This window comes from Cupressus sempervirens, chromosome 9 (genome assembly GCF_028749045.1).
Source record: "Cupressus sempervirens isolate cs-2001-9-10 chromosome 9, ASM2874904v1, whole genome shotgun sequence".
Classification (NCBI taxonomy): domain Eukaryota; kingdom Viridiplantae; phylum Streptophyta; class Pinopsida; order Cupressales; family Cupressaceae; genus Cupressus; species Cupressus sempervirens.
The window spans coordinates 211,085,732-211,108,194 of NC_143126.1; the positions used below are offsets into that span (position 1 = coordinate 211,085,732).

A 22,463-nucleotide genomic window follows, 5' to 3' on the forward strand; every position below is an offset into this window, starting at 1 on the left:
TGAAACTAACTGTCACAACACAAATAAATACATAGCATTGTGTTGTTTTCTACTGTTTACCATTAAAATCAATAGGAATTCACACTAAATTTTCTTAAAAATTTATTTTGTTTTCAAACATACCCGTCAATTCCACATAAATACATAGCATTTTCTAGTTGCCTAAATGTCATTATATAATTAAATATATAATTTAATGTATAGCTAAATTTCAGCACAATCCACCAAACTAGTTATTTAGGCAGCCTACCGCATTTGCAAAATTAATTATAGAAATCTTTGCCAAATTGGTATTTAAAGAGGCACTATAACTTATTCTTGAAGAATCTCTATAATTTCTCTTCTCGACAGAATCGCCACTATGAAGCACTGGGATGCTTTTCTCTGCACGCTAATGGCGAGTACCGAGGCGGCGCAGCCATTTGGGAAGATGGCAGCAGTGGCGGCGGCGGCGGCGGTGCTGGTATGGCTGCTAGTTCGTCGAAGGCGGCGGGAGTGCTATCTCGTCGACTTCACGTGCTACAAGCCGCCAGCAGAACGGCACGTAAACACAGAGATGAGCATATACCTGTCTGGAAAGAAGGAGCCAATCATTGCAGAACATTGCAGATTCCAGTGGAAATTATTACTGCGCTCCGGTCTGGGGGAAGAAACATCGCTGCCGCGCTTCTTGTTCAACGACGAAATGGCGGCGACAATGGAAGAAGCACGTGTCGAAATGGAAGAAGCCTTCATCGCGACGGCGGACGAGCTGTTCGCGAAAACAGAGGTAAAGCCGCAAGAAATCGACATAATGATTGTAACGGTCTCGGCCTTCACGCCGGCGCCGTCACACGCGGCCGTCATAGCGAACCACTACAAGATGAAGGAGAGCGTGAAGACGTATAATATTTCCGGCATGGGATGCAGCGCTGGAATTTTAGCCGTCAATATGGCCAGAGATCTTTTGCTCGTAAATCCCAACTCATACGTTCTAATTATCTCGACGGAGAGCATGACCGTCAATTCACGTTATCCCGGCAACGACAGGAGCTTCATGTTACCCGACTGCCTGTTCCGAATCGGCGGCGCCGCTGTTCTGCTCTCCAACAAGCCTGGAGACGCCGGCAGGGCTAAATTGCGGCTGGTGCACACGGTGAGAACGAATCTGGCGGCGGACGACGAGGCATACGGCTGCATATTCGTGACGGAGGACGACGACGGTGTGTACGGCGTCCGTCTGCGGCCGTCACTTATCGACGTGGCGGGCAGGGCCATGCAACGGAACTTATCCACACTCGGCCGCAAAGTGCTCCCGTTGCATGAGCAGCTGCGCTACGCCGCCAATTGGGTGTGGACGAAGATGGCGGTGGACGTGGAGCCGTATGTTCCGGACTTCAAGAAGGCGGCGGAGCACGTGAGTATTCATCCTGGCGGGCGGGCGGTGATCAACGGAGTGGGGAAAAGGCTGCGGCTGAGTGAGTATGATTTGGAGCCGTCACGTATGGCGCTGTACAGATTTGGCAACACGTCGAGTAGCGGAGTGTGGTACGAGGTGGCGTACATGCAAGCGAAAAGGCGGCTGAAGAAGGGCGAGCACGTGCTGCAGATTGCGTTGGGGTCGGGATTCAAGTGTAACACTGCTGTTTGGGAAGTGCTGCAGCCGCCTTCTGATGAGAGTGAGAGTAGTTGCTGGGATGACTGCATTCACAGGTTTCCATGCCCCACAAAACTTGATTACACTGATGATTTCTGTGATCGCTGGTTATCTCGTCTCCCTCCTTCCACCACAACTGGCCCAACTTAACCATCACCAAACAAATCTTAATATCTTTCTTTCTTCTCTTTATTTATTTATTAGCACTTGCACCTTTGAAGAGTGCAAAGAGTTATACCGATAGTTTTATATATATCAAATCATGTCACTGTAGTGTTGACCTAGAAAGCTTTCTCATACTATCTTTTGTACATATTAAAACATTGGAAATATAATATTTAGACCTTTATTATTTTGTCTTCTTTAGGTAAATACACTATTAAAATTTTCTTTTGCCAAAGTTCATCTACTCAAAAATTTTTGATTATCTTTATACCATTTTTAATTTATAATGAACTTTATAGGCTCTTGGTCATTATGGCTTGTACTTTGATTATCCTCCAAATGCATGGATACTACAGAAGAATTGGCATTGTTATTAATGAAGTCATTTCGATTAAACAAAATTCCAATCACATCATACAATCTTTGGGATAATTATAATGGAATTTTTTCTTGATGGTGTTTGTCTATGACTTTTTTCTTTTCTAACCGTTCCCCTATATCCCTCATATGATTTTAAAGATTGATAATTATAAAAGACTAAAACACAAACACCAATCAATTGGAAAATATTCATTTTACACCCATGTAGTGAGAAAACTTATATCAGTAATAATTATGTTTTGGCACAGTAAGCTCTTAATAGTATAATAATAAATACTTTATGTTCTTTCTACCATCTATTTACAACAAAGTCATAGTTAAACCATCTTATCAATATAATTTATATTTTTGTATGATTAATTGAAACAAAGAATAGTTGGAAATTTATTTTTATTCAATAATACTAAATATATTATTTTCTCATCTATTTCGATAGACAAACTAGTTGATGAGTGATATTGATGTTTTTATAATGCTTATTGAAATATTATCTCATCAAAATCTTAAATAAAAGGTCAAATTAAACAAAGACAGAAAATATGGCTCTCATATTGGAAAATAATGTATTTTATATTATATGATATTTTATTTTATTTTAAAGATTTCTAGCCGATTATTGTTAATTCTTACCATAGGAAGTTACTATACAAGAGAAGGGGTGAATATTAAAGTGAAGGTATGTGTGTGTGTGTGTGTATACATATATATACATACACATAGGCCTATTATTATGTGAGAGATTTCCATTTTTATGAATTCAATGGATATATGAAAATTTAGAATATAGTAAGGTTTAGACATAACAAAGGAGGTGTTTAAACATTCATATATATATATTTATTGATTAGAAGAAAATATCTTTTTCAAGTTTTGTATCTTACAAACAATTACAAAACTAAGGTTAATATGAACTCCAATTTTCAAAAATCCACACGCATTAATATTTTAGTTAAACCCATCATCTTGCTTAATGTGTCATACAAAATAATTGTTAAGGCCTTAGCTCTTAAGATTCAGCATCTTCTTCACTTAATTGTGTGACCTGAGAAAACTGGTTCTATCAAATCTAGGTATATTCTTAAAAACATCATTGTTGTTTAGGAAGGAATGAAATGGGCTAGTGTAACGCCTCCTTAGGGAACTCAAAATAAATTAACCTAAAGTTTTACTAAGTTTAGCAAATTTTTTTTTTGAAAAATAATAAATTAACAAAAATAAATATAATATAGCGAAAGCATTAACAAACAATGATTAAAACTCATACCATAAAACAGATTACAATTCTTAAGGGTCCCATGACGTTGAATCACATTTAATTTTATTAACATTAAATCTAACACATAACCAAAATTCACCTCATAGAATTATTACAAGTAGAAATCCATTTAAACAATATATAATTACATAATGTCACTTGGCAATAATTAGAATGCACAATCATCCATTATACAAGTCACAGGGTATGAAAGGCTTAAAGAATATACATCATAAAATAAATACAACATCTCATAAGATCTCTTATAATAAAGTACCGTACAATAGAGAATAACCATCATCAGAAATTATATGAACAAAAAGAAAGGTACATCTGCACAAACACATCCAGCAACAACATCCAATGGTTGGATCTCAATGGTATAAGAAAAATGCACTACCACCTGATCTTGTGGAACCTAAATAGTCCACTCCCATCACGCCGAGGAGATAAACTCAAGTCCCAAAAAAAAATTAAAACACAAGTCAAAACCAACATCTAGGTCAAGGAAACACCTGAAAGTAAACTATCTCAAAGGGTACCAAGACACAAGTATAAACTAATCCCATAGGCAACAAAGACATGTAGGAAATCTACTATGCAAGTGGGAGAGTGTTATTGCATGAGCCAACTCTAAGGTTACTTGGGTAGCCACTATGGACTCTGCCCCCCTAGTGTCTCTATGCGGCATCAATATCCTTTCGTATAGACAAGGCATACTAACAAGTCAACTCTAGGGTTACCCTGGCAGTCCCTTAGGACTCCACACCACCTTGTGACTTTATGTAGCACCTTATCTTATTAATTCATTTTAACCCATTTAATGAAATGTTATCACTTATTAAAATAACCTACAATGGGTTACTCGATAACCTCTTTAGGGCCTCAGCCTCCATTACAAGCCACTTTCCAACATGACATACAGATAACCTACCCTAAGCTCAATAAAAGCAGTAGGTCACATACGACCATAAATCACTTATCAGTTCTTAAACAAGCAATTGAAAAAATATTGAAAACATTACTGATCATAACCACATTTCACTAATACCATCATCCTAACAGGACTGGTCCAAAGTCAAGTAAACATAAGCCAAACTATGACATAAAATGACATCATTAAAAACAAATCCTAGAGTCACCTCAGTCCTATACAAGCAATTGGGAAGAAATCCAAAGATAATTGATCGAATACTCAAAGGTTACACTAGAAAAGTCACACCATTCACTTCAGTTATACACAAGAGAAACTGGAAAGCAATAACAACCAATAGATCAAACTCATCATAGAAGACATGTGACTACATCACAATGGTCAAGTTTAAAAGATCAGATGCTTAACATCATCACACAACAAAACCCCCAAGCCTCTGGTAAACATCTTGATTTAGTCATAGCTAAGGCAAACCCGAAACCCATAACAGTAACCCACATGTCACATAAAGTACACACAAAAGTAAATTTCACAATTCATTGAGTTTTGAAAACACTATAGTTCAATTATCACTAAGGTTTCCAAGTTTCCATTTTAGTTTTCAAAACACAAAGATTTGATAAAAATCAAGGTTCTAGTGTTCATTTTCATTTCAAAGTTTTATAATGACTAAGGTTTTTTGATTAATACAAATTTCCCTAGTATTATAAATTATTCTTATATAAAGATTGTATCATAAAAAAAAATCCAATATAACCAAATTTTCCAACTTCTCAAATTACACTTTATTGTACAATTACATTTTAATAATAAATTAATTAAAGACTTCAATTAGATATTATTAAAATTAAAATCAGTAACCATTAAATTCTTAAATATAATAGTTATTTTTATTTATTAATAAAATAATCCATATTAAATTATTAATAAAAGCTATTAAAATAATAATATTTATGTAGTTAAATGTAATATTTACAAAAAAAAAAAAAAAAAAGTATATTTAAAAATATTTATTAAATTATTTAAAATTTAATAATAAAAAAACTATTAAAAAAAAACATATTAAAAAATAAGTGCTTTAGGCCCACACAGCCGGTAGTAAAGCTACTGCAGTAGCAGTACATAGTATTGTTGTTGTTGCAGCAATACATGTTGCACATCAACAGTAATAAGACCGATGTCAGGTAGGAAAGCCATGGGGAGGAGAAAGGTGGTTGAGGGGGCGGTGTTCCCCGCCCTTTCAAATTTATATTTATATTTATATATTTTTAATAAAAACATAAAACACAATGCCCCCCACAATTAACTTCACATTCAATTACTATGTAATTACATTATTAAATATTAAAAGGAGGAATGCAAATTTAATTGTGGGGGGCATTACATTTTATGTTTTTATTTAAAAAAAATATATAAATAAACATATAAAGAAAGCCACAGGGAGGAAAAAGGGGGGTCAAGGTGGTGGTTCCCGCCCACCCAAATTTATGTTTTTATTTATATGTTTTTTCAAATAAAAACATAAAATGTAATGCCCCCCACAATTAAATTTGCATTCCTCCTTTTAATATTTAATAATGTACTTACATGGTAATTTATAATTACATTATTATTATTATTTTGATAAACTCTCTAACATAACCTTGGTATAAAAACTCAGTTCAAACAATCAAAAAACTTAAAAAAAAAAACTAATTTTCTTTTCAAAAACCACAACTTGATCTCAATAAATCTATTTCATTTCACCCAGTTTAAATCAAATGAAGGTTTTTAATTAATGATCCATATACAAATGATTTCAAAATGAAGAATAATGAATTCGTCTACAAGGGTTTCAACCCAAATAACATTTTTGAACCTAGAAACACAACATACATGAAGAATACATATATTTGGAGAACAAAAAACTACTATACAAATAAACCCACAAGATTCTATCCAAATTTGTTACTAATTTGACAATGCATCAAGCTGGAAAATGATCTCCCTCCCTTTGAAAATCTTCTTCCCAGAAATTACTACTCCAAAACCCTGGTTATTGTAAAATGAGCTCTAGATCTCTGATAAAGAGTTCTCCCATAAGTTTAGGGCTTTAATTATGTAATCATGTGAGAAGACTCATTGATCTTTATCTTTTATTATTTTGTTATATTTTAATTTCATGCACTAGATTTATACAATTTAATTAAAATAAATTTTGTTAAATTAATGCTTTCCCTCTCTTATTAAATCATGAGACGTTTTTAAAATAATATATTTATTAATTCGACTAATAATATTATTTAGAGTTTATTATTTAAAATAAAAGTCTTAAATAATAATTATTAAATTAAAGAAATATAAACACACCAAAATTAGAACTTTAATAAATTTTTAAAATTTAATTCTTTTATTTAATTAATTTCTCAATTAATTAAATATAATTAAATATTAATTTTTTAATATAAAATTCTATTAAATTAAATCATTAAATTATCTTTTAATATGATTTAATTATAACTAAAAATCACACTAGACCCTACAAAACTAAATCTGAAAGCTCAACTGAAGACAAAGAATATAATTAGACTCCTAGGTCAAAATCACGAATTCACATCACTTGATGAATTTAGACAGGTAAACAACTCAGATACTTGTCCTACTTTCTAGGATAATTGGCTTAGGTTAGGATTTGGACTCAAGAATTATATCCCCACTTATACCATTGGGATACTACAATAGGGTACGCTCATCTTGGCAATTCAGAGAAGTTGATACTTGGTACCTGCAATCTACATAAAATCCACACATATACATACACATATAATCTAAACTAAATAGGCAATGGTTGGGAGTGGTACATCGTGTAGATTCTGACTAGTAGGTGACTACGACTCCCTCTCTTAACCACATTGGGAATGTCAATCATAAAGTAAAACATACACGTACACCATACACATGCAAATATGGGGCAAGTATCCATAAAACTGCATATAAATCATTCATCTAACTAACATCATGAAATAACTAAAAGTCACTAAATGAACATATGTATCATCATTGAAATAATCCTAAAATAACTAAATAACTCACCACATAAATCAACTAAGTATGAAATACATTTAATCTAATTTGGTAGCCAAGTACTGATATTCATAAACATAAACATAAAATAGGCCTAAACGAATCTAACAAAGAACAAGAAAAGTCAACTAGGGGTAGGCATTTCAACTCGTAAGCCCAACCAGCACACTTTGCTTTTTAAAATTGATTTTGCTAAAGCTTATGATTGAATTGAATGGCCCTTCATTTTGGCTATGCTCCAAGCTTTGGGTTTCGGCCCTAATTTTCTCTAGTTTGTGGAGATGCTTTTTGGTGATGCTAATGCTTGTATTACCATCAACAACTCTCAATCTAAAGCCTTTGGGCTTTTTTGATCTATCCATCAGGGTTTCCCTCTAGCTCTGACTTTGTATGTTCTTTCTATTGAAGGTTTTGGTTACCTACTTGCTCACTCTATTTCTTCTGGTTTAGTGCATGGCATTTCCTTGCCTGTCTTCTTCCCAACTTGTCAATGGTTACTTTGTTGATGACTCATTTCTCATTCTCCTAGAAGATGAGAAGAATATCATTAATGCCTTGCAATGCTTGGATACCTTATGTCAAGCTTTTGGTTTGACTATTCAAGGGTACTCTAATTTGTGTTGGGGTCAAGATTCAAGTGTAACACTACTGTTTGGGAAGTCCTACAACTGCCTTCTGATGAGAGTGAGAGTAGTTGTTGGGATGACTACATTCACAGGTTTCCATGCCACACAAAACTTGATTACATTGATGATTTCTATGATCGCTAGTTATGTCGACTCCCTCCTTCCACCACAATTGGCCCAACTTAACAAAAATAGCTAAAACGTAAATTATTTTCAGTGAGATGCATACATGCTCAATATCACCTACAATGTATCATGCCGATGTATGCTCAACTTGCCCAACTTCAGCTAATCCTTTCAGTTAGTGCTGTAGGATCCACATCCTTCCAATCTGGTCAGTGTGATTGAACATTCCAACAACTAAGCATTTAATGCCTTGAAATTAGTTTTGAAGAAGATTTTATTGTTTGAAGGTATCTTTATGGAACTAATATAATATATTTGTTATTATTATAATTTTTTATTTTTATTTGAGAAATAAAGAGGCACTAAATATGTATATGATATAAAATATAAAATTATATATTATAATATTTATGAATACTTAATTTAGTAAATTAATAATAATAATTAAATATTAAAAGTTATTTTATAGAGGTGGATGTTAAAAGAACTTAGTTCATTATTTTATGTATTATATTAGAATTTAGATGTTATTTAATTTTTTATTTAATTATATTCAATGAGAATTAAAAGTAATCTAATATTCATAAGAAATTTTAAATAAGATAAGGTGTGACTAATCTTAATCTCTTAATGGTTTTGATTAAAATAATAAATTTAATTATAATTTTAAATAGTATTATATTTAAGAATTAGATTAAAATTCATGTTTTATATTATATATAAAATATTTAAATGTAAAATATATTATATCTACTCTCTACTATTACAAACATAACATAAACTTCTAGGTAATAAAGTTTTGTTTCTATTGTACATACTACTATACAAGAATGTTTATTTGATTTGAAGTTATCACTTCCCTGTTTAGACTTTTGTTGCAAAGAAAATAATGCTCACTAGATAGACTTTGATTGCAACTATACATATCAAGACCAATTTTTTTAATTACTAACATTTCACAGTTCTTTGATATAGTCTTCAACCCCTATAAGTGAAGGTATAGTTGATTTGAAGCTATCATGTCTCTATTTAGACTTTTGTTGCAAATAAAACATTAATAGCTAAGTATGTTATGATTCAAACTACACAACTATATGAAATAGAAAGAGCAATTTTTTGAATTACTAAAGATTGAACCTCAAAATACTTTACTAGCCTAGAATAGTCCATCTAGTTAAAAAAAGTATATTTAATTACTTTTGAAGCATTCTTTCAATCAATTGATTTCTATCCCACTAACCTATGTGATAAATACCTTGACTTGAGAAATTACAACTATATATTTATAGATAGTCATACTAGTTAACTAGAAAAGCATTTACAAGACATTTAAATTTTTTTAATGAAGATATCAAGTAAATGCATTTGAAAACTTAGTAATCAAACCACTTCAACATTACTAAACATTATTCCATGGCATCACTTGTTTCTTGTCTCCATGTAATCTTGGGCTGGTAACAAGAAAAGCAAGTTCATTACCTCTAATAGAGAATTTGTAAGTAAAATAGAAAATACAATAAACTATATTCTCTTTTGAAATAAGTTAAAGTCAAGAAGATCCATAATTGTAATAAAAATAATTGGTACATCTTATACATAAAGTACCTATATATAAATGATGAATGTATTGTAAATTATCAAGCTACTCCATCCAAAATATCATTGTCAAAATGAGAGGTAATTTAAATTACACATTGAAAAAGTCTCTTTCCTCTTAACCCATCATTGTAGCATTAGATATATTATAAACTATCAAAACATTGAAAATATAGTAAACTATATAGATTATTTGTAATAGGGTTGATCACAAATCCCCATGCTAATGTCATTAAGACCTGCATATAACATACTTTGGTTTAAAAAAAAAACTATAAAGTTAAGTTTTAAAATTGTAAGAAAAATATTTTAATAATTTTTTAACCTTCACTAGTCTACATTGTTTGCATTTTTCCTGGTGGTTGGTTAATATCAATAAAAAATGGTAGCCTATGTTGCCACTGTTCTTTTCATCATCTAAACTTGCAATGACATGTATAACTAATTAGTCAACACAAATTAGTCATTCACTGTACACGTATAATATCTAGTTAATAGATAAGTAATAGTGAAATTCATAATTACTTGAAATCCTTTGTTGAGACACTTGAGTGGGGATAAAACCAACAGTTGATGATGGTTGAGTTTCACAAATTGTACATGCTAATTGTTTGATTAAGTATAGAAAAGAGGTTAGAAGCAACAAATAATGGCAATACCATAATTAATGAATTAACATATTTAATCATTAAACATTACCATCTATAGTTTTCATTTCATCTATTGTTGACTGGTTCAAATCAATAGAGAAGGGAAATTGATGCCACAATGTATTCTCTCCGTCCTTCAAAGCTACAATCAAATATTTTTACATATAAAATCATAGGAAGAATTATCGTTATGAAAATTATTTAAAAAAATAAGAATAAATGTACTAAGGATGTTCCATGATAGTAGTTGTTTCTTCTTGTATGGCTATGCTTGAGTGATGTAAGACCTTCTTTTTCTTTTTCTTTCTATGAGATATGGAAGGGAACTGGAACTCTTCCTGCTTTATTGCCTCTTTGAACATTTAATTCTTGATGAATGTCACTACGTCTTTGGAGAACAATATGTTTTTTATGTAGTTTGGTTGGACTAAACCATGGTGATACTCATCTCATGGGCATGTTCCCAGTACCAGGAAAACATTTAGTAAATATGAGTTTTACATCTTCTCTAGGTGGTAGATTTTGGAATAATAAATTCATATAATCCAAAGCACTTTGATACACATCATTGGAAGGACCCGATGAATTCCAACCATCTATTAAAAAAATTGAAGTTTTACAAAAATGAAAAGAAAATATTTTAATTGAAGATTTATGGCATTGAGAATTACCAATTCTTTGGTCTTGAGCACTTCCATTTCCAATCACTTCTTGATCTTCTAATGGATTGTATGCATCTACACTTTGAATAATAATTTATTAAGTTTAAGAACCATAAAAATCAATAATTATTTTTACTATGAAAGATAAATAAACATTACCAATGATATTATTCTCCACCATTATTACCACGATCAACCAATGGAGTAGCGCCTTTTTTAGTTCAATTCATTTTTTGTTAGTTTAGAGAAAAAGTAAACTTTAAAAATAAATCTATATAATACTCAAATATTAGAAGAAACTTATCAACAACTTGATATTTCTCATTTGCTTGCTTTCTCTTTATAAGATCTAAAATCTTCAACACATGCTTGCATGCGTTTCCTCTTTGTGCCCATTGACAATCACATACGTGCAAATCTAGTCCAAATTTCCTAACAATGTACCACTTCATAGGATCATATTGGCTTCTTATTTTGTATGTATTGGGGAGATCATAAGGATAGCAATCTGAATTTGATATTGTTTTTGATCTCTCTAGTCTAGTTCTATAATATCTTTCTTTTTTTAAGTTAGTGAGAAATCTGGATAATTGCAAATATCTTTTATTTTTATAAAATGGCTCTATCCTATGAAGAAGCATATGGACAAGCCAATCCACTCTCCTTGTACATTTTTTGTCACAGTCACTTAAATAATGACTCTTGATATGGAAATGATAAGAGTCTATAGATGCATTAGTTTCTTGATTGGCATGCGGAAAATTTCGAAGATTTTTTGCCAACATTGCTACATAAGCAATCATAAAAATATATTATCAACTAAAAATAATAAATTAAATTGTGTAACTACAAATAAAAAATAAAATAAAAGTGCTAACAAACATACCAATACGGGTTTCATCATGGCACTAAGTTTTTAGAAAATAATCAATGAATGTTTTCTCTTCTTTGAATTCCTCAATGAATTGTTTGATTAAGTGAGTGGTGGTGTTTTCATTATCACCCATTGCATACATTAATCTATCAAACATGTTTGTTTCAACATCCTTATTGCTTGTGAACCTATATTAGAAAAGAGAATATCAAGTTGCATGCTCAAATAAGTGATGATTGACATATTTTGATTAAATATTGACTCACCTGTAGACATTTTTTAGCCATTCCATATGCACATACCAAATACATAAAAGAACTTGACAATTAAAAGATGACCTACAAGTTACATATTATAATACTTGATCAATAACATTCTAAGAAAAAAAATGCAAACTTGTAGTTTATAGCATAAATCATGACTAAAATTGAGTTAATTTTAGTTTAAATATAGAAATTAATGCCAATAAAAACCTGATAGCTTCAATTTCTGCACTGGCATCATCTGTCATGAATGCATTGACATGCCAATCATCTCTCAATTGTTTCCCTTGTCTATAGATCACTATTAACCATTCATTTATATCCTCAACTCTACTTCTCGAGGATATTGCCCATGCAATAGGTACACTAGCCTCTTATTCATAAAAAATAAGCAATTTATATAACTCATACTGTACATGGATTCAACATTGACAAATTAATTTATTGAAATAAAATAAACGAATGAGTAAAATAAAATTAATAAATATAATTAGCACTTGTATACTTACACCATATTTATTTGTTGAAAATGTTGAGTCCATTGCAATAATAGAATTATGTGAATGTTTGACCATCATTTTTCTCATCCAAGGTGTTTGGATGCCTACAATGAATGGAATGTCTCCTATGGTGTTTGGTGTTTTGTAAAAGAAGAAGTTATCTTTCTCCTCTAAATCTCACAAACTAACGCTTTTTGCCTCATCCTCATTTTTTTGTGATTGAAATGAGCGTACTCTTCTCTATGCATTTAATACATCTTTCCTTAGTAAACATGCATCTCTCTTATTCATTAACTCTGTTAGACCATGGTCTAAGTAATGTTGCTCATAAATTGTGTCAATTCTGACATCCATCATTAATAAGGACTCAATGTATGAATTACATTCATTTGATAGTCTTCGCGCAAAGCTAGTCCTTGGATCTCCAAAAGGGTCATTGTTTCCATGAAAAAATTCACCATTAACATCTTGATGGATAAATTCATTATATGTGATAATATCAACATGTGGTCTACCATATACAACTCTAACAAGAAAGTGGGTTTGGCAACCCCTTTTTTGTATAAACTTTCGTATCTTTTTCACCTTATTCATGTCTTTAGATTTTTTTCTATTATCCTCAGGCCCAAAAGCACAATGATATCTATTTAAGTACATGTAGAAAAAGATATATTAATCAACATTATGAATAAATAATAAAAAGTATGACATGCTTAATTATATGAAAAGTTTAAGCATATCTTGAATACATTATAGTCCTATGGTCAGTAGGGTTTTCCAATTTGGGCTCTCTATGATGTTTATGTAGAAATGTTGTCTCTATGCCATAATGCAATAGAACTTCTCCTTTGATGAAGTGAGCAAGTCTCCCAAGAGGGATAGCACCACATAAGTCAAGCTCTTGGATATTTTCATTTCTGATAAGTGTCCATTCTAGATCATTCATTGAAAAAAGATTTCCTTTTTTGGGAATGTCTTGGACATCTTGTCGAATAAGTGATTTCCATTTCAATCCTCTACTCATTATGTACAATATTTGGTTAATTAGTAACCTCTATCTTGTTAAAACATGCATGAAAAATACAATTATTCTATTATATCATAATATATATTTTTTCCTATCAAGAGGTGATAGATTTAGGGGATCATTCTATAGAAAAGTAAAACCTATATTGGAGATGAGGAACAACTACAAATTAATGGATAATGGAGGTCTATGAAGATGTTGTGTGACTATGGACAATATAATGGTGGTGTAAACCTAGAGGAGATTTCTAGAAGCAAAATATTAGAAAAGAAACATCAAATAAGTTCAATACTTGATATCTAGTGTCCAATATGAGAAAAAAATTTGATCCACTTTGTATAACTAGCACAAAATAAGAATTTTATTAAACTGAATACTTGATTTGTAACTAATGTTTTTGTGTGTAATTTTAAATTATATGCTCTACCATGCCATAAAAATTAACATAATTACACTACAAATATAATAGAAAATAAATAAAGAGATGTTAAGGAAGACTCAAAGATGGACTAACCAACATAATAATAATTTATCAAACTTATACTTGTGAATTGATAATTTATATAATTTTAAATATGTAATTAAATATCATGCTCTCTATATTTAATGTATAAATTGCATTGTTGTAGATTTCATCTTATTGTTTCTTCATTATATTATTCTGCTAAAATCAATATAAATATCATGATAAAAAAGAAATGTTTTCATACTTTGATTCATTTGAGTCATTAGCCTAACACTAAACCAAATTGAATCATAGACCTAAACCAAACTGATTCATAATTCTAATCTATAAGATTATATTAAATTAGATTTTGGATTTAGATAGAGTTATGACTCAATTAGGGATAAAGTTCATTAATGGTTAAAATTGTGAACATTAATTTATGGTTTAGAGTAATGGTTGAAGTTCAATTAGGGTTATGGATTAACTAGGATTATGGTCATTTTGGTATAGCTTACTACTACTTATGATAGTGTTTAAGTAAAGTTATAAATAGATGTAAATTATGGTTATAGTGGTTACTAAATATCATATTATCATAAAATAAATAATTTTTTATAATAAATTGAAATTCCTAAACCCCTTTTTTTTAATTATCTTATATAAACAACTTGTAATAAATTTATTATTCATATGTTTTCAATAAATTTAAAGATATAGTTAAATTAGTTATTATCATAACAAATTTATTATTTTAGAAGGTCAGTGAAATTTTATGAACAAAATTATGTTTTACCTTCAAATCCCTCTTCTCAACCTATCATTTCAAATAGCTCTTGATGTATAGATTAAAGCATTCTTTAATTCTTTGACTTCAAGATAAAAAGTACTCTTGTAGGCGTAGGAACCACAATGATATACGAATATAAATCCTCTGTTAAATTATATGCATTCTATTTAGACTTTGAAGACGAGATTAAATTAGTATAGTTCCATTTTTTGCAATAATTAATATCGATCTGTAGAAATGGGGCGTTATTTATTACAACAACCAATCTTTTTTTTAAATGCGTCAGGCAATTCAAAGATTAAATATTAGTACCTGATTAAATATGGAAGATTAAATATTAGTACCTGATTGAGGTAGGTTGTTCGATATTAAAGTATACGAAGGGACTTGGATAAATTTGTCTTGGATATTTATCAGTCATTTCTAATTTTACTTTTCCATATTTAAATATGTTCGAGTGTAGTAAAAAAAAACTGTGAAGAATTATACATCAATAGTGAAATGGAAATGAAATAATTAAATATACAGAGAGTAGACAATAGGCAAGAGCTATTGAGAGGCGAAACAACATTCAAGAAACAGAGACAGTAGGCATATATATCAGTATTTATGCGAACGGCTTAAACATCACATACTAAGACTTGATTCCTAGTGCAAAAGTGTTAAATAGTCGAAGTTTGGCTTACTTTTCCAAGGCTTAATTTCTTCTTTAGTGTGTGATGTTTAAGGCTGACCATATTTATGATCCCATAGATAGAATTGATGTTAAATATACATACCTTTAAACTTAGTGAAAAACTTCAGCAATGTTGTTGATCACTGGACCAAACCCTATACTAGAAAAGCCAATCTCACCTAGGTTGGAAGTGCAACACATACAAAACATACATCATTAAATTAAACTAATGATGAGCATGTATACATGTCACTCAAAATAGTTTATGTTTTAGCTATTTCTGGCTAAAGAAGGGTGAGCATGCGCTGTAGATTACATTGGAGTCAGGATTCAAGTGTAACACTATTGTTTGGGAAGTGCTACAGTCACCTTTTGATGAGAGTGAGAGCAGTTGTTGGGATGATTGAAGTCACAGGTTTCCATGCCACACAAAACTTGATTACACTGATGATTTCTGTGATCGCTGGTTATGTCAGCTCCCTTCTTCCACCACAACTGGCCCAACTTAACCATCACAAAAAAGATCTTAATATATTTCTTTCTTCTCTTTATTTATTTATTGACTAGTACTTGCTCGAGAAAGAGGTGCAAGAGGTATGCCGATAGTTTTTTTAAGAAAAGACAAATTAAAAAGATGTAAATTTAAAGAAGACCAACTGTAGTAGGGGTTATTTGGTATTGGAATTGAAGAAAGTTAAATTGTTGATTACACTTATAGCAACCACAAGAGTAAATGCATAGATATAGGAATCCATGTAGGGTTTAAAGTAAATGATAAATGAATGACTCGTATAAAGTCCAAATACTGCCATGAGTGCAACACTATCAAACCATGCCGTGACTTTCTTCCATTGATCAAAGGATGATAATTCTCACGACTTTACAAATGGAAAATGAAGTGCATACTTCATAGTTCCTAATTTAGAGAGTCTTTAACAAAAATATGTATTCTAGTATTGTGCATTTTCCTGTCTATTTATCCTCTTCTCTGTCTTTTCTCAATTTCTCTGTAATCTTCCCTCAACTTCTCATCACTTTGGTAATAGTTGTTTAGTTTAAGAAATAGATTAATATTTAAGTTACAAAGAACAACAATAAGAAAAATATAGACAATCAAAATATAGAAGTAATAGAGTCAATTATGTGTTTCACTCTTAAAGAATTTATATTACAAATGTTTATGTGTTTTACCACTAAAGATTACATCCACATAAAAGTGGGAAAATATCTTACATTCAATTATAGGAAACAAAACTGCATCACTAAGTTTCCCTCCATCTCTGAGCTTCCACTTTCTCTCTTAAGGATACAAAACTTACTTTTGTCATGTTGGAGCCCTCTTTGTTCCCACTTTTGAGGTTGTCACAATCTTCCCTTTTTAATGTCCTTGTATGCATAAATTTGAAGATGAGAAATCATTTATCAACTTTTAGGGAAAAAAAAAAACTAGCTTACAAAATAATGACGGAACTTATTTATAATAATAAGTAGAGGGATACAAATTAATGTACTATTCATATGTAATATTATAGTATAAGATATCATATTAATAAATATCCCAAATAATATTTAATAGGATATCCTATACTATAATAACTATTAATATCTTATATAATATAAATAGTTTATTATATTCTATGAATATACTATTAATAATAATATTTTAATAACTATGTCCCACTTATAATATTATCTCAAGAAGTATTAAAATGTGGGATACAAGAGAAGGTAGTTTCATTAATAATATTAATATTAATAGAATGTTTTACTAATTACATTCTACATTTTACACCATTTAATCTTATGTACTTCGTCTTTTCAATCAAAATCATATATATTTTTTTATACAACTTTAATATTTGATTTAATGTACAACATCCCAATTTAAGAGTTGATTTGAATTGCACATTTTTTGATATTTTTTTGGTGTGTGAACACCTTCTCTAAATGCAACAAATGTCAATTTGTACAAAAGAGCAATGAATCACTTATGAAGCAGAAATAAGTAAATGAAAAATGGAAATTTGTAGAATGGCAGACATGATCATTTTTGGTAGAAGTAGCTTCAAAGATATGGTATTGATGGATTGAGTGCAAACATGCTTCTTCTTTCTTTCTAATAATATTATATGGATTTTTTTTGCATCTTACAAAAAGGCTCCCCTACCCAAGGTTAGACCTTGTGATATGTGTATAGTTATATTTTGAAAGAAGATAAATCAAGATTTAGAATATATTTAACAAATTAATTAATTTTAATTTAAAAAATAATACAATAATCACATGGTAAAATATTTTAAAATAATTTGAATTTTGATTTTGATTTTTTAAAAGTTTGTATTTGTATGACATAGATTGTGCAATAATCACATATAAAACACTATTTTAGGCAATTAAATAATTAAAATAAAAAAATATTAATATACTTTTAAACGTGCCAAATTTAGAATTAAATTTATTTTCAAGATTTTTATTTAGGTTGATTTATGCATAAGTGATAATAAATTGAACTATAATTACTATCCGATTTCTTTGGAGATTTTTTTTCGTTGATTGAAAAAACTTGAAAACTTGTAATAACTCTAGAGACAAATCAAATCAAAAGGAGTACTTAATTTCAATTATTTTTCTTAAATGAAAAATATTTATTAAAAAAAAAGGATAAATGAAACTAAGTTATAAAATTAAACTTAAAGCTTAAAACATAAGTCAAGCAATTAAATGAAAAATATTTATTAAAAAAAAAGGATAAATGGAACTAAGTTATAAAATTAAACTTAAAGCTTAAAACATAAGTCAAGCAATTTAATGATAGAAACAAAAACTCTATGAAATTACAAAATGAATTGATAAATTTTTTTAGATGTAATATTGTATACATATTTAGATGATAGGCTATTTACTATGAGATCCTCGACTGGGAAATGTCCTGTTCAAATCGTAAAAAAATTGTCGTGCCAGGAAATGATCAGAAATGTCTTTCACACTTTTTTCACGGTGTCTGTTGTCCATGGGAAATCTTGCCACCGAGCTGCTTGTAGATGCCCACTCTGTTTGTAGAGGACGGATGCTATAGAGCTGCTTGACCACACCATTCTACTTATGTGGTTCCTGTCATCTTCGGCCAATGACAGTTGGGTAAGGAGATTAACATTGGGACCGCTCTAAGATTTATTTGGTATATGCAACTTCGACTCAGAATGCTGTGAGATTCATAACTGTCATATGACTGGAGCTAATTTTGGGTGATGGTTTCTTCATAGTTCACAGGTATGTAGTGTACAGAAGGGTTTATCCACTCATATTTTATAATTTAAACATAACAGATAATGTTCTTAATGAAGCCTCCCAATTGGGGTTTTGAAAGATGAGATCAGATGCATGGATGAACTTTGGGAAGCACATGATGATTTTGGGGAGAAGGAAAAGAATGGAAAAGATGGACAAAAAATACATGGTAATAATTGCAATAGAGATCAGCAAGAGCAATCTCAACTTCCATCCTCTATACGAACCCATGAATACAAGAATGAGCACCAAAATGTGCTGGCTGCCAAGCTAAGAAATAGTATTTTAGAACCAATCATGTATTTAAAGAGACCTCAGGTTTTGGCATCGCTAGTTATGGTTGTAGGGGAGGCAAAAATGGATCTCCTTTGGGAAAAATACAATGATGTAAGCTAGGGATCACTATCTGCAAGGAAGGACCATGGTGGAGATCTCCAAGAAATTTTGGATTCTGATGCAGAGGACTTGCGGGAAGCCTCACAAGTTTGTTGTCTTCAAGCATTGAAATTTTCTAAAGGAAAAATGCCTCTAAGAAAACCCAGCTTGAAGAAAATATCCAAGGCCTTGAAAAAGCTTGGTCTCCTGCCGCATTTTAGAGCCATAAAACCTCTTGATTCTGAATTAAAAGGTAAGAATTCTTTTATTTTATTTTCAAAAACCAACATGCTTGACAATTGTCAAGTGTATCTGGATTCAACTCACATAACATATGCGATTGATTGAAAATCTGATGTGAGTTTGTGTAGCATCATCTTTTGATCTATATTTCTCTTAATGTAAACTCCTTCGGAGAAATATTGCGAAACCAAATAAGTTGCTTGCAAAGTTACCTTTGGTTTGGGCATAGTGTACAATAGTCAGGGACTTCTTTGAGACCCCATACTTTTTCATCATAACGTAAAGTGTGGGGATGCAACTTAGTTGAGTCCTTTTAATTGGTTTTGTAAATACAAAGCTGCAAACATTAGGAGTTTAGTTGAGTTCTTTCAATTAGTTACCTCATTCAAGTTGCAAACTATGTTTATATAAGATTATTAAATCAGACTATACAATATGCTTGTCTGCAATAATAAGCAGAGCTCTATGTATTCTTTAGGAAACTTGAATTTAGCAAGTTCTGAATTCTTGAAAATGTTATATATTTGATCCAATCCTTATTGTTTGTAAGAGATTGGATGCAGGGGAACATCAGACAATCCTTAAGATCAATTGAAACAATCTTTAAAAAATTGCCACCTTTTCCTCATGTCAAGAGAAACAAATATTTTTCTCACATGAAACACAGAGATAAACCAAAACAAGCACACATAGATAAAATAGATAAGTTATATTGATTCAAACATAAAATGTTATTTTTCTACATATGCCTTTGCTGAACAGCCAACTGCCAATTTCTGAAATAGAGCTATAATCTTCTCCTAAAATTACTGCTATAAAATAGAGCATTTCAATTTACAATGAGTCTTCTCTCTTAAGCTAGAAACTTCCAGATAAGTCTTAAATAATCTAGAAAATATAGTTTACAAAATGAGAGGTCTAAAGCTCTCCCTAAGAAGACAACAATAAATAAAGTAGTTGGAGTAAGTAAGGGGCCGTGGAGATTACAAAAAAGAGAGGATAGGCTAGAAGCCTACATCACCAAAAATCCTCCTTAATCTTCATTGCCATGTATGTTTGTAATACGAATACTTTCTCAAAGATGTTCAAAAGCAATCTTTGCAAGAGGCTTTGTGAAAATGTCTGCTAGTTGTTCTTTGGACCTGCAAAACTTAAGACATATGTTACCATTGTTCACTAATTCATGAATATAATGATATCTTATATCCATATGTTTACTATGTTGATGAAAGACATGATTTTTTCATAATGCAATTGCAGAATTATTATCACAATATATTCTTGTAGGTTCTTCTTATGGATGCTTCAAATTTGAAAGTACTCTTCTCATCCACATTACTTGACAAGCTACTGATGTTGCTGTAACATATTTTTCTTCAACTGATGATAATGTTACAATCAGTTGCTTCTTTGATGCCCAAGAAATAGCTCCTGATCCTAGGTGAAAGATATATGTTGAAGTACTTCTTATATCATCTAAACTACCTACCCAGTCACTATCTATATAACCAATAAACTTGTAATGATCTAAATGCGTATATAAGATGACAAAGTTCTTTGTTCCAGCTATATACCCCAAAATCCTCTTTCTAGCTATGGATAAAATCATTCTAATAGTGTCTAATCTTGCCACGGGTGCAAATGTCTCATTGTAATCTATACCCAGTTGTTGTGTGAAACCTTTGGCTACTAGTTTTGCCTTGTGTTTCTCTACTTTTCGATCAACATTATATATATTTTTATATACCCACTTAACGCCAATCACATCCTTGCCTTTAGGAAGGTCTACTAAGTCCCAAGTATCATTCTTTTCTACTGACTGAATTTCTTCATCTATGGCTGAAATTCATTTGTCATCTTTAACAACATCTTCAAAATAAATTGGATCAGCATGTGCTAAGAGTGCAAAATTAATGCATAAATCATCATTCTCAGCCTCTTGTAACTCATCATATATGTCTCTAAGACTCCATGTCTTCCTTGAAGTATTTATAGACCTTGATCTTAATGATGCAAGTGTTGGATTAGATGATTCACTATTGTTAGTGCTTGCTAGAGTAGTAGTGTTTTGAGTGGTAGGTACCCTTGTAGGTTTTTTAGGAATATTTGTTTGTGTTGTAGAATGCACATCTTGAGTTTCATTTTCTTCATTTTCTTGTGGAACACTAGCTGCAACCAGGGTTGACTTATCCAAGCTACCATCCCATGCTTCTTCTTCTACAAACTCAACATCATGACTTATTATTAACTTCTTTATGATGGGATTATATAGTCTATATGCCTTGGATTGTTCACTATATCCCACAAATATGCACTTCTCTCCTCTATCATCCAATTTTTTTCTCACTTCTCAAGGTACTAATGAGTATACCACACAACCAAAATTTCTCAAATGTGCTATATTGCGCTTCCTTTTGCTCCAATCTTCTTCTAGTGTTTTATTTATTGCTACTTTCGTTGGACAACTATTTAGTATGTATGTTGAACATGCAACTGCTTCAGCCCAATACTCATTTGGTAAGTGTTGCTCCTTTAACATACTCCTTGCCATCTCCATAATTGTTCTATTTTTTCTTTCTTCTACATTTTGTTGTATCTAGTGTACCTTGCTTCAAATTTTTTCCATATGCCATTTTCTTTGCAAAAAATCAAAAAATCATTTGATATGTATTCTCCACGTTGATCGGTTCTTAATGTTTTAATAGAGTATCCACTTTATTTTTCAACTTTTTCCTTGACATATTTAAAGATAGAAAATACATCTAATTTATACTTCACAAAATAAACCCATACTTTTATGTTGAAATCATCAATAAATGTCAAGAAATAATTTTTTTTGCTTAAAAATGGTGTTTGCATTGGCCCACAAAGATCTAAATGGACTATCT

At 30.9% G+C, this 22,463-nt stretch overlaps 1 pseudogene; it reads left to right on the plus strand.

Moving 5' to 3' along the window:
- The first annotated feature begins 361 nt into the window (after nucleotides 1-361).
- LOC149538247 (3-ketoacyl-CoA synthase 1 pseudogene) lies at nucleotides 362-1,786 on the plus strand (annotated as a pseudogene).
- The last annotated feature ends 20,677 nt before the right edge of the window (nucleotides 1,787-22,463 follow it).